This window comes from Astatotilapia calliptera, chromosome 19, assembly GCF_900246225.1.
Source record: "Astatotilapia calliptera chromosome 19, fAstCal1.2, whole genome shotgun sequence".
Classification (NCBI taxonomy): Eukaryota; Metazoa; Chordata; class Actinopteri; order Cichliformes; family Cichlidae; genus Astatotilapia; species Astatotilapia calliptera.
In genome coordinates this window covers 27,443,054-27,457,879 of record NC_039320.1, presented here as the reverse complement: position 1 = coordinate 27,457,879, position 14,826 = coordinate 27,443,054, and the positions used below count along the sequence as shown (strand labels likewise).

At 42.1% G+C, this 14,826-nt stretch overlaps 1 long non-coding RNA gene across 1 annotated transcript; it reads right to left on the bottom strand.

The window, feature by feature from the left end:
- Positions 1–3,283: 3,283 nt before the first annotated feature.
- LOC113012367 (uncharacterized) lies at positions 3,284–5,814 on the bottom strand. Its single transcript, XR_003270689.1, has 6 exons — positions 5,800–5,814; positions 4,109–4,421; positions 3,965–4,010; positions 3,737–3,747; positions 3,586–3,648; positions 3,284–3,490 (listed from the first exon to the last, which is right to left on the bottom strand). It is a non-coding gene; the product is annotated as an uncharacterized LOC113012367 (long non-coding RNA).
- Between the last annotated feature and the right edge of the window lie 9,012 nt (positions 5,815–14,826).

Here is a 14,826-nt window from a genome sequence, read left to right as displayed (position 1 = left end):
GCTGCATGTTCATTTTTTTTTTTCCAGAGTTTAGTTATTTTCTGCCTTAAACACGCAGATCCTGAGGAGCATAGTGTACAGAAGTTGCCAACTTTCTGCAGAGTCAATTGTTACAGACCTCTAAACTTCATGTAGCCTAAAGATTAGCGCAGCAACAGTGTGTAGAGAGCTTCATGGAATGGGTTTCCATGGCCAAGCGGCTGCATTCAAGTACAAAGCAAAGCAGTCATTATCATCATCAGAATTTTATGCTCCCAACTTTGTGGGAACAGTTTGTAAAGCCAAAAACAGCAAAGCTATCAGAACCAACCCAAATCATGAGCCCTCCACCACCGTGCTGATATGCTGTATTTGGTTTCTGCCAACAACAAGTTTTCCATTATGACCAAACTTTCTTGTCTTTCTTAAGGACATTATTGCAACACTCCTGTGCCTTGTTAAGGTACATCTTTGCAAAGTGCTGCCATGATTTTTAATTTTTTTTAATAGAATAGACATTCTCCAGGCTACCCTTCCAAATAACCAGTACGTACTGTTATGGCCATATGAGGCCTGCAGATTTGAGATGTCGCTCTTAGGTTCCCTGAGTCTGACGTTGGGCTGAATTTGTTAGTAGATCCACTCCTGGGAACATTGTAGCACTGAGCTAACACACACCTGCATTCTCTAGATCAGCAAACTGCAAAAACGTCTGCCTTTATAGAGTATTATCATAGTTACAGATAATCACTTAATCAGTTCAATTAGCAGCTCTTGGCTACTACTCCCCCTCTTTATTCCTAGGGAAGCAGTAAGGGTGCACTTAACATTTTAAAGGACTGCACAGAACACTGTGAAAACTTTGTATTTCTTCAATATTCCAGTTTAAAGTCATGTAAATGAATTGGAGGTAAAGTCAGTATTCCAGGAGGATATTGGAGGAATTTGTAAGACTGCAGAGGAACATGTTGTAGCTAATAACAGCAAAACCCATGCCAAGTGATAGGTTTGTAGCTTGAACCTACAAACCTATCGTCGCTGGAACGTTGAAGACAATATAATTACACAGCAAAAGCATTGAACACCAAGTAGGCAAAGTTCTTCTTGTTACTCATGCATGAGGGAGACCTGCCTGGAGCCAAGTGTCGTTCCACCACTTGACCTCCGTCAGACTCTCAGCCAGGTTCCCCATAACACTCCTTTTATTGTGCCTACATGAATATGCATAGGGTCATTAACATATGTCTACATACACACAAAGAGTACTGTGTGTGTGTGTGTGGGGGGGTCCTGCTGATCAAAGGGTCATATAACATGAAAGCACAAAAGCAAACATCCTTGGTCAGGAAGAGGGTAGTCTCCCCCTCACCCTAGATGGTTCACCCTAGATAACACGGTGAGGAAGTCCAGCAGTTCATCTAAACAAAGAGCACTTAGACTAGAACAGACGTAGCTACGTTAATCCTACCGTAAGACAATAAGACACGGTATGACCTCTCTCGTGCTCCCAGAGTGCTCTCTAATGCACACAAAGCTTGCAGACTATCAAGGATCAAACCTCTACCAATCTGCAACTAATTATAAAACTCTAAGCATACATAAGTAAATATTTCTAAGCATAAATGACAATCAACAATACAAAACCTAACACCAAGAAAGTGTGGTAAGAGACTGCTAAGAGATTAGGAATAAAGAGCAAAAAAACAAGTGAAGATATTAATCAACCCTAGATATAAAAAAACGAGGATCTTAAGAGAATTTATTTGGATGATGTCAGATAATCTCATTCCCCGGAGAACTACTGCCATGCTAAGAATAGCACAATGAGTAAGAAAATGTCAACTATTATACACAAACAATGAAGCATAGTAGAGGGAACTGCGTCATTCAACATGTGACTCATTGCAGTGCTGCAGATAATAACACAGCCATGAATGGGAAGCAAAATTTTATTTCACGCAGGAGACATTGTTGCTAACGATGTCGCTGTTCTGGATAATTGATTCATAGATGTCTCTAATGGAGGTTTTTGAGCACAAATGGTAGACGATAAAAATGGACGAACACAGCTTTGTGCTGTCAACAATTCACAGTGATGTTTCTTGCAGCAACTCTTTGATGCACTTTCCACAAGGATTGACAGGTTTTGCAATACTGTGGAGGTAATCAGGGAACCACACTGTGAGTAAAAGAGCAGCACACAACCGTTGCAATCATTCACTTCCAGAATGCTTAGTAAAATATTGCCTCTTATGATGTTTTTCTTTCTTTTTTAAATTTTACTTTCAGGACACTTTGGGACAGATTAAAATGATCAGTTCTAGCACTTGGGCCACATTTTGTCCATAATTCTTTAAAGCAATGCTAAGACCTAAAAACCAAAACCAAATGGGCTGCTGCAGTAGGTTTGACATGTTGCGCATTCAGAGAGGCTCTTCTGTAAACAGTGCTTCAGTTGAAACGAGTGTCTTCTGATTTGCTGTTGTCTTGAAGCTTGAAGAAGTCATTTTCAACTTTTGATCACTCCTTAATTATTCTGTATTTGGACTATTCTCTGGCACACATTGTGTAACACTCTGTGTCACATTCAAAATCACTTAAATCACATCTTGATCCTCAGCTTAAACGTAAGCACTTCATTGGAGCAAGTTTAAATGCCTCGATGCATATAGTTGCTGCGATGTGAAAAGCAGTTAAACGTGTGTACCTGTGATGTTTGTGTTGTGGAAAAACAAAATGCCTTATTACTGGTTGTTTGTTGAAATATTTCTTGGCCAGGAAACATGAAATTTCACTATTAGATCATGTTAATGACTAAAATATGAAACTTTTAAATCAGATCAGGAACCACTGAAGACACCCATGCAAATTAAAGTGGTACTCTAGTGGCATACATAACCTTATAGAGCACCATTATTTATATTAGACTTACACACATTTTTAGTGCCTGGCTAACCTAAAATGTGTCCACACACGAGAAGATTACCATGAAGATAGAACACGTTCAAGTGCAAATGACTTGATATGATTATTGCCATTTTTAGTTTTTGTTTTTGAGAATGACTAATTGTTATCAAAGCCCATTGATTTATCAGCAAACATTATTGAATTTCAGAAAGGATCCAACAGTTGTAATTGTAATACTTATGTGAATAAACAAGACAGTCTTCTTTCTGTATTAGTTTATTAGAGATATATCTGTCATTTTGCAGTCATCAGATAATGCTGATTCAGTGAATTCTTCATAATTTATTTAGGACCTTGTCCGCCTCCTCTTCCTTGTCCGCCTCCTCTTCCTTGTCCGCCTCCTCTTCCTTGTCCGCCTCCTCTTCCTTGTCCGCCTCCTCTTCCACCTCCATGTCCATGTCCACCTCCTTTTCCATGCTTTTCCCCTTTCCCCTGTAAACAACCGTTAGAAAATTAAGTGATTAAAAACGTATTGTAACTCAGATGGCAGCAAACTTTCAATTCCAAAAGGCTTCTGAGGTTGTACCTTTCCTTTTCCTTCTCCCTGTAAGTGATAAAGACAAATAAACTCATGAATGCTACAATATTACAGAATCAACAGAGCAAAACAACAGAAAGCACATGTGAAACTTTTCTTACTCCTGATCCTTCTCCCTCTGATCCTGATCCTTCCTTCTCATGAGGACATTTCTCTTCCTTCTTCTGACAGGAGAAAATTGCTTTATAAGTACATGTTTATAATGCTGTTTGTCCCAGGTGTAGAACAATCAAATGAAATAAAAGTACTTACTTCAGCTGCAGCTATAGTTGGAAACAAAAAACAAAGTAAAAAAAAAAAAATTAGATAAAGAGAAACCAAGCTTGATATGTGACTTTGCAAAAGAACAGGATAGATGACTGCGATCATAAGGCCACAACCAAAATTGAAAGCAGCTTTCAATAACAGAATTTAACAGAAAGGCAACTGCACAAATGGCACAAACAACACATGATATTTTCAGCTTAATCAGAGACTCACGGTCACTCATTTTGTCTTTTTAACAAGCGTTGTAGAAATTCTTTTTCTAAAAGAAATACAAAAGTTGAGAAAAATGAAACACTCTTAAACGTTCTGTGTAATCATTACAAGGAGTCAACAGTAAATGCAATAAGTGCTGCGTACCTGATAAAGAAGGCAAAAACGTTTGTGTCTGTTGTCTGCTTTGATGCCTGTATTTAAAGGGAGAAGCATGAAGGATGAGGGTGTGTTTATGAGGCACCCACACCTGCTACTAATAGATGCAGGACAGGTAAAAAGGTAACTGGCAGTTCCACCTTAAAACATGCCTTACATGCTTGAGGGCAGGGCTGTAACGGCATGGTTGTATGAAAGGAAACTGGTCGAACGTCAGCATTATGGGACAGCCTTTGTTCTGCTGCGAAGTGCTAAAGACTCTCCATTCACAACAATTTTCAACAATTTTCTGCAATGTGTGCTGCAGAGAAAACACAATTATATATCTGTTTAAACCAAATGAGAAGAATCTGGGGAAGCTTTAATGCCACTGACTGCTATTACAAAGACGATTAAAACAATAATTATAATATTTGAATGTGTGACTCTTAAAGTGCACTCTGCAAGTAGCAGTAATTCTACAGGGTGGGCCATTTCTATGGATACAGCGTAATAACATGGGAATGGTTGGTGATATTAAAGTCCTGTTTGTGGCACATTAGTATATGTGAGGGGGCAAACTCCTCAAGATGGGTGGTGACCATGGTGGCCATTTAGCAGTCGGCCATCTTGGATACAACTTTTGTTTTTTCAATAGGAAGAGGGTCATGTGACACATCAAACTTATTGGTAATGTCACAAGAAAAACAATGGTGTGCTTGGTTTCAACGTAAAGACAAAACACAAATGTGTGATGCTAATTATGAGGTATTAGACTTAAAGATAAAAATAAATCCCAACAACTCCTAGCCTGAGATCTATGTCCCCACCCTCACCTATGAGGTGTTCTGGGCATGTCCACCCTGGAGGAAACCCCGGAGCACACCAGTACATGCTGGAGAGATATCTCTCAGCATGCCTGGGAAGGGCTTGAATGGATTGGGAGGACTGGGCTTCTCTGCTTAGGCTACTGCCTAATGGATGGATTCATGGTGTATGGATGTTTTTTTCTTTCTATTTTTGCAGCTTAAGCTTGGCTGGCTTGTTTCACTTGCATCGAGAGCTCCTTCAACCGCATCCAAATAAAAGCAACAACACCTAATATAAATTCGAGGCATTTTATCTGCTTAATTAATAATTACATGCAGTAATCAAAGAATTGCCCAACCTGCCAGTGAAACAGCCCTTGAGTAAATTGTTTGATTGGGTCCTTTAAAAAGAGGGTGGCACATGTTATGGAGCTGACAACTTAAATCAAAGTTGAGAGTCTACACATTATGTGTATGTCCATTTTGTAACTATAATTGGAATATGTTTCAATAATGAGGTACTTGTGTCAGTGTCCAAATTACTATGGACCACACTGTATATTGGCACTATAATTCTTCTCTTTTTATGCATATTTAGGGTCTGCAGAGGTAAGTGGAGCTCTGAGAGAACAGAGATATCCGCATCTCTCAGCTTTTATGTCCTGTCATACCAGTTTTTTAGCTTCCACTGTCAGTTAAGACCATAATAATAAGACAACAATCCTGTTTTTGTCTGACAAACATGTCAAACCACTCATGGGCTTGACATGGCAAGGGCAATTTTGTTCTCTCATGAAGAACACAACACAGGGTGTGCTGACTGATTTCATCCTGCCAATCAAACTCAGACATAAAAACAGTGTGAGTGCAAACTTGGCATGATACACTCACATTCAAGCCGTTCCTCTCTGCATTCATGTCTTAAAGACGTTAGGGTGTGGCGGCGTCTTCATTAATCCCATGCGGACGTACACCTATCTGGAACAACCCTGACATTAGGGATGGGTATCGTTTAGGTTTTATCCGATACCGGTGCCAAATCGGTACTTTTGAAACGGTGCCGGTGCTTAAACGGTGCTCGAACCGGTGCTTAAAGAATGGAGAACACAAACTTTGTACAAAAACTTCTCATGTTCAGCTGGTTTTTTTTGTAAAAAGATAACAATGTTAGCCTTTTCTGCAGCTATGTGGCATATATGGCATCACTCTTGGCTGGAAGCAGTGCTTAAACAATGGAAAAAACACAAACTTTGTCCTAAACCTCTCATGTTTAACTGTTTCCCACTTTTTCTTTGGTCATTTTAGCCTTTTTGGCCAGGGTGAAGGGAGTATCTGCCATCAAACAAGAAGACAGCCGCATGTAGCTATGATGGTGTTTGCTAGTTCACCTTACCTGCATTAATGTAATAACGTGGTTAGCCTACTCAACGTAAATTACACACGAACAACATTAAGCTACTCACGCAGAGAAGAACGGCTGCTGCTGCATCATCATCCTCATCATTTCTGCTACACTGGCAGGGCTAGGGGCCAGGACTCTCCTCTTCGTGTTTTTGGGGGATGTTGCTCCGGGTCCGATAACTGGCAACCCACCCGACGTGCTCGGTGTGAGGTCTTGCAGCAAGCTATCAAATACAGCGCATTTCTCGGCTTTTAAAAAAAACGCTATGTGTCGCCAGCTGTTTAATCGGATTCTTGGTGTTACCTCCTTTGACAGTATCACAGTATCAGCTTAAAGCACTTGTTGCTGCTGAGTTTGCATCTTTTGCTGTGAAGTACAGCCAGACTTTTGACCGCTTAGCCTTGGACATTTTTAATCTGTAGCTCTGCTCTAACAGAACATACGTACCTGGCCCCGCCTACTATCCTCGGAAACGTAAAATGATTGGCTAGAAGTGTATCACAGCTCAGGAAAAAAAAGCACCGAAATAAAGCACCGAAATGTGCGCTGCTTTTCGGTCTGGTTACTACCGTTTATGTCAGAACCGGTGCCATCATGGCACCGGACACCGGTACCCATCCCTACCTGACATATTACAAAACAATAATATGATAAACTTTTCAGATTGGAGTGGTAAAGGAATCAAATATTTAGAACATATACTAGAAGGAACAGAATTTATTTCATTTGACGGACTAGTTACACAATATGGGATCAACAAGAAAAGATTTTTAGAATATCAACAAATTAAATCCATAGTAAAAAAGAAATTTAAACCGGGTCAAGTTGAACTACAAACACCATCAAGTGTGGTTCAATTTCTTACTCTTAAAACCCCCAAATTACTATCCAAAATATACAGAATGCTTTCTAAAACAGATGAATCAATATCACTTCCTATTGCAAAATGGGAAGCGGATTTATCAGTTAACTTAGACCTAAACTTCTGGTCTCAGATTTGCTTAAAAACCTTTCATCTAATTAGAAATCCCAGTCTTCAATTAATTCAATACAAAATATTACATAGAGTGCACTGTACAGGTCATCGGATGTTCAAGATGGGCTTTACGTCTACCAACAACTGCTCACACTATCAAACCAATTCACCGGACAATTATATCCACGCTCTTTGGTTCTGTCCACCAGTTCAGAAGTTTTGGCGCGAGATATGTGAAGACTTATCGAAGTGTCTGAAATGTAACATTCCAACTTCCCCCTTAGTGTGTTTGTTGGGCAGCTTAGATAATGTCACTACAGAAAAGAATATCGCCCATATGGTTTTCACTGCCCTATGCATAGCCAAGAAAACTGTCCTCATGAACTGGAAAAATAAAAATAATCTTAATTCTAACCAATATAGAAATTATCTATTAGATTACATTAGTCTTGATACAGCCTCTGCCACCACATCAGATCAATTGCTCTGGGCTCCTTTGATCAGCTCCATCACCTAGTGGGGGTGGGGGGTCATAGTTTGGTTCCGCCTTCACTGTTGTGATTGGTGTGGGGGTAGGGACAGGCTTAGGGCGTCGGGGGGTTCCCCGGAGGCATCTTCCTTGGGGGGCTCAACCCGGGGTAGCGGTCATGTCCGGTTGGGGGCTCTTTTGGCTCTCGGGTGACTGTTTCCTGGTAGCTGCGTGCAGCGGGGCTAGGGGAGGGTCTGTGCTGACGGACGTGGGTTACTGACCTGGTAGCCTGGCTGCCCCTGGGTGGGTCCGGGATGGGCGTGAGGTTCTGGGGGCGCTCCGTCTCTGGGCTGGGGCCCTGGCCAGGCCTCGGGGCCTTGGGTCCTGGTTGGTGTGTTGCCGGGGTTGTGGGCGGGTGGGTGTATGGGGGCCCAGCCCTGGAGCAGGGTGCCGCCAGTGCATCGAGCCACCTTCAACTGGTGGGGGAGATTGTCACATCTTGCAGGAGCTTTCCTCTCCTCAGGGGCTCTCTCTGCAGGAGGGGGAGATACAGGAGAGGTGGAGGAAGATCTCAGCCTGGGTGTTTATTGTCTTATGTAGTCTGGAAGATGAGTGGATGGGGGGGTGGGTGCAGTTTTCTCTGTGGTGGGGTTGGGTGGACTGTCCCAGGCTCTGTGGGGCCGGGGGGCGCTGCTGCACTGGGCCCGGTCTGGATGGGCCTGGGCCCCCTTTCCCTGGCGGGTCGCGGAGTATGGGGGTGCCTACTCGGGTCAGCGGGGGAGCTGGCCCCAGGGAGGGGTCACTTGCCCCTCCCTTCCTTCCCTCCCCATCTCCAGCTGCCTCCCTCTTCCTGCTCCACCACAACCACCCACACATGCAGGGCCTTGGAGTAGGGGTATGTCACCAGGGTGCAGGGGAAGCCCCCCCCCCCCCCCCCCCCCCTGTCCCCTTCTGGCTGCCTCTGCCTCAATTTTATCCCACAACTTAGACATTCACATTACTCACACTCTCATTACACATACATATAGGATCTTGGGGGTGGGCACGATACACGGACTCCAAAGTACCATCAGGGTGTATACCTCACCCCTGGCGTCGTTGCCCACCTCTCAATTTTAAATACACGTAGACATTGAGGGCTAGCAGGAGGGACCATGCGCTTACCTGCTGCTCTCTGGCAGGTAGCTCCATGCCCTCCTGGGTTTTAAATGCACCTTAGAACACACATGCATCAACACTACAATGAGCGGGTGGAGGGAGGTTTGGAGTCTTCTCTCACCCCCATTTTCTGCGGCTGGTCTGGAAAATGGGGCCTCCCTGCTGCTGCCGAGTCGGGGCGGTCTGCCTCTCCCCAACCCAGGGAAAAGGGTAACACCACCTGGGTCTGGGTGCAGTCCCCCCCCCCCCAGCAGTCCCCCAGCAGGGGGACTGGGTGTTCAAAGTTAAATTGGGCACATAGAACCAGGCTGAATAATAACATCCTGCATTCATCAAGAATCTTATATGGAATTGCATCGTACTATATTACTGTCATCAGGTGGGGAAAATGTTGAGGGGCTGCTGCTGCTCAGATTGTAGGGTAGTCACATTTATACCTTCTCCAGAATACTGTATGTACTGTGGCCACAAGTTTGTATCTATCGTGGTGGGGATCCAGAATCCTTCACTTATTATTTATTCCTAGTGCTATAATAATAAAGTAATAAGAACAAAACAATAAAGTAATAAATAATAAATACAAAGTTAATAAAAGGACAGAGAATGTTTTGTTGCGTTGTTGTACAGTGCACACACAGCACGCTCATTTGTTTTAGTTCGTCGCTCTTTGCAAACATGTTCCTGGCTCGTAACCAGCCTGCTCTGCCGTCAAGGGTGAGCATTGGTTAATGGTCATCCTGTGACTGATGCAAGCCAAATCATTTCATTTAGCCAAGTGTTATGTGCCAAGAGATGTGGCTTTGCTTTTGGTGTTCTTTTTATCTTTCAGGTGTCAAGCCTCCACCTGTTGGCCAGTTCAAAGTTGATTGGCATGTGTTTATTGGCTGGTCTGGGCACAGTTGGCCAATCACTCTCCGAGGATTACTACAAATGAGCAGCTCCCTGGCCAGCTGGTGGCTGCTGGCTTCTGCTTTATGACAAACATTTGCGAACAGGCTTCTTTGTATTGTGTGTGGTGGGAGGCTGGACAGGTAAGCTGGGGTACCCTATACACTGGTTGCAGGTTTTAATCTGTTAGTCACACTAGGTTATGCGGTTGATGCCACTCTTGTATGTTTTCACTGACCTTTTGTCGAGTAGCTAGGTAGGCCTTTTGTTTTGCATTTTTTGTTTGAGTTAGGCCCTGGAAGCTATCGACCTCTTTTTGTTTTATTAATTTCTTTGATTTGGATCAACCGCCCAGTCCTCCTCCCCCACCTCTTTTCTGTTGTTAAGTTTGACTATCAAGGCAAGCAACCAATAAATCCGGCCTGATTCTTAACTGTTCTGTGGTCTTCCTCCTTCATTGATTGTGGTTGTCCAGTGTTGCTGTCTCCTTCCTACCTTTGCCTCCACCATGGTGGGGGGGGGGCGTAACACAAATGAAAGGATACGAAATTTGAAGAGACCAGCACTGAGTGTTTTTATGTTAAGTTTTTTTTATTTTATTTTGTAAAAGATAGGAGGTAAATCCAGGTGAGTCAGATTCCTTTTGTTTGGCTTTCAATGAGACAAAGTTATTGTGTTGCCATTCTCTTATAACTCCCAGTTAACATAAATGGTCACCAAAAAAATAACAATAGGTACAAAGACATCATACCTTTTTTTTAGAAGCAGCTGACAGCCACCTTCTTGAAATGCTTTGAGATGCACTGTAAACATTAACATGTTGCTAGTCTGTAAAGAATTCTTAAGATATGAGCAATAAATGATCGAAACTGTGAATGTGTTTGAATGGCCTTTGGACTCGGAGGAGGAAACTGGTCCTCTTCTTTCCTGCACAACATCTTCCAACCACTTCTTTTGCGTTTTTGTGGTCATTGTCATGGTCCTGGGTCGGTGACCCAGCGCTTTTAGTTTGTTATCATTTTCTAGATGATTGTTTAGGTTCTGTGTTATATTCGGTCTGCCTCTGAGTCTGCGTCTGTATCTGTCTGTCTATGGTGTCTCCCCATCTGTTTGTGAATCTGTCTGTTTAGTTCAATGTCTTGTCTGGTTCCATATGTCTGAGTTTCCTGTTTTATTGTGAAGGTCCGTGTCGTATGTGAGTGATCAGGTTAAGTTTCCCCTGTCCCGTCAGCCCAGATTCCTCCCAGCTGTGTTGCCCTCCTGTCTCTCATCCCCTGATTACTGGTGTGTGTATTTAAGCCCTGTGTGTTCTCCTGCCTGTTGCCAGTTCGTCTGTATTACTCAGTGTCAGTCTGTGTATCCACCGTGTCTTCTCCCTGCTGTTCATCGTCATCCTCCTCTGCTTGTTTTCATTCAGGTTTGTGCTCTGTAGTTTAGTTGTTTCCCAGTTTAGTTTAGTTCGAGCCCCGTTTGCTGTTTGTCCACATTCTTTTTGTGTTCAATAAATCACCTTCACTTCTCTACGACTGCCTGCGATTGGATCCTCATTTATTCCACACGGCTCGCCTCGGCAGCCGTGACAGTCATTTTCTTTTCTGACATTGGACGGCATTCAAGGAGGGAAACCAGGCTTTTTGTGACTGTAGCTTCCCTTTTTACTTTTTGCCATCCCTTGTTTGATGTTAATGCTGTTTTTATGTTATGGTTTTTTTTTTTTGTTTTTTTTTTTTATAGTTTGTAAATAAATAATCCAAATTCTTGAGTCTTACTGTATTTTAGAATGCTTTTCTGAGGGTTGTAGTCACATACAAATGAATTTTACTTAGATATTACTAGAATATATTACTATAATAAATTTACAGTTACTGTCAAATTTTCACACAGTCATGGTCATTTTAAGGTTGTAATGATTGACTGCAACAATGAAATGACTGTAAATAGTAAATAGTCATTGTGTGACTGTAATATTTAGTCAAATCTTTTAATAAGTTAAATCTTGCTTCTGAAGGTTCGACAATGCCTTTTAACTAGTGATGGGACGTTCTGTATCGAGGCTTCGGAGCGTGTGTCGAGTAATGGAGGGGGCGTTTCCGCGAAGCGCGTATCGAGGCTTGCTTCATTTATGGGAGGAGCTGAAAATGATGACGTCCGAAGCCTCGCTGCCCGGCTGTACCACGTGACTGGTTCATGAAGTGGTTCGAACTTTGCCGCGAGCTATGACAGCGATATAAACCCCTCAGACTTCATTCAAAAATGTGGGTGTTTGATGGAGAGTTGCGGTTAGTGTGAGTTTGGAGACCGTTTGGAGGTTTATGAGAGTGAGGAAAGTCAGGAGAGAATGGAGCCAGCTAAGAAGAGGAGGATGTCCTCCCCTGTGTGGGAACATTTTGATTTTATTCCTCCCAACAAGGTATGTAAATTTCTACAGAAGATGTATTTTCATGATACTGATGGTGCAATACAATTTATGTTAAGCTGTCTTTACTTTTGTACAAGGTGAAGTGTTTGCTATGTGCCAGGGAGCTGGGATATAACAACAACACCTCATCCATGCTTAGGCACTACAGAGCTTTGCATGAGAATAAGGGGAACACCGATTGTGGAGCAAGACCAGGTGAGCCATCAAATGCAATGATAATATAGGATGCAGTAATGTTACTAAATGATATAACAATATTATACAACTGTAATAAGTTACGTGTGTGATATTTATATTTGTGCTTTGTCTTTATTGTCTTTCCTCAGGAGAACAATCTCAAATAGATGAAGACCTGGTCAGCATGGTGATTGAGGACTCACAGCCATTTAGCATTGTGGAGGACAAAGGATTCAAAAGATTTGTTAAATCATTAAATCCTAGCTATGTTCTCCCCACTAAAAAGGTCGTAAAAGCAGTGAAAATTTAGTTTTTACAGAATAAAATGTGAACAGGCAGGACTGAGGCTCAAAGCCTCAGTGTGTAGCTGTCCATACCTCAACGTTACAAAAGCACAACCACTGTCCACACCCCAACCACACCTCACCTCACAGTAAATGATCATTTCCATTTCAAGCATTTCCAAATAATCATTTCCCATACTGCCACTATAAATATACACAGTATACTGCCATCACTACAATATACATGTTTTACACACTCCTTTTGTTGTTGACATTTACAGGCTGTGTGCAAAATGCCACACTCTTCAAGTTCATGCCAGCTATTATTTTTACGTCCAGTAGGTGTCCTGCTAGAGCAAATGAAGCTTCATGAAGCTTCGCGTTGGGGTGAACCAATTGGATGAAAAGCTTCAGTGCTTCATGGGGCTTCATCTGCCCATCACTACTTTTAACTTGGTCAAGGCTTTTTAACATCTTGTTAGTGATTATCAAAAGCACTTAATTAAGAATAAGATAGTCAAAGGAGCTCAGTGACGATTTGAGAAGAACTGCTGCTTTACACAAATTGGGACTCTTGGAGCCATTTCTAAACAACTACATATTCCAAAATAATCAGTTCAAACATGCTGGAACTGGTGTGTGTGTGTGTGGGGGGAGAAGAGTGAGCTCACAGAGAGAAAGCAACAGTTCCTGTCTGGTATTTACGATAATTATACACAACTTGGTGCACACCTTTTATCTGTATGCATCCATACAAAACTAGATCTGATGTCTTGCATCGTGCAAGCTGGCTGGCTGGTGTGTTACGAGACAAAAGAATGTCGCCTGATATGTTTCATGATAGGTGAGAAAGAGTTTTGCAGGTTGCAGCCAAAACTTTTACAGATTTAAATGAGTTATTTATTTTCTGGGACATAGCTGCATCTGATACTTTGTTAAAAAAATCAATCTCATAGCTTTTCAATGCCATACAGAAACACATCAGAGCTGCGTACTTAAACGGAGTGAAGTTCGACTCATGCTACGTCTTGGTATGTCTGCTCGATGTGAACAGGCACAAACTTGAATCACTTACATCAGCTCTAAAGGTGCAGTCTTTAAAGTATTGTTTAAAACAATAAATGAATGTCTGTAAAAAAATTGTGTAAATGTCTGTAAATCGATTGTGGCTCAAGAGTTGGGAGTTTGCCTTGTAATCGGAAGGTTGCCGGTTCGAGCCCCGGCTCGGACAGTCTCGGTCGTTGTGTCCTTGGGCGAGACACTTCACCCGTTGCCTACTGGTGGTGGTCAGAGGGCCCGGTGGCGCCAGTGTCCGGCAGCCTCGCCTCTGTCAGTGCCCCAGGGTGGCTGTGGCTACAATGTAGCTGCCATCACCAGTGTGTGAATGTGCGTGTGAATGGGTGGATGACTGGATATGTAAAGCGCTTTGGGGTCCTTAGGGACCAGTAAAGCGCTATATAAATACAGGCCATTTACCAAATAAAAATGGAATATATGATAATAATAACAACAATAATTCAAAGAGTCTAGTTTTCGAAAATAGATATTTTTTCCTGTTTCCTTTGTTTTTCTAATCTTTCAAAAGAAAATAAATGTATTGCATTGAGATTTTCTGAATTTGGAAGCCAGTGTAATGGTGCCTAATGCTGTTTGGAGAGCCCCATTGTGAATGTTTGCCTAGACCCCAAACAGATGATCAAATCCTCACTGAACTGGGGTGTATATATCAAAATCTTGTAATCTTGTGTGTGTAAGATGTAAACATGTTGCCCAATAAGAATCGCCATAAGGAAGCTGGAAGAAGGAGGCCTCCATGAAGCAGCAAGAGGTAAAAAGAAGTCGTCCCATATAGAGAAACTTCCAAAACTGGTCTTAAGATTGTTTTTATATTTAATACTGCCATAACAATTTATGTTTGTCTTAAAGCATGTTGGCATTGATGCCCATTTATATTGATTATCCCATTTTTTAATATCTGCGGAAGCTATGCAGAACTCCTTCACTTAAGGCACTTTGTATTTCTTAGTCATGTCATTTTAGTCATCAGCAAATGGTTAATGGTTATTGTAAAAGCTTTTATGTTTTGAATAAATGTTCTGCTGTGGGCTCTGCTAGAAACTCATGTTTAAATGAACAAATTACACA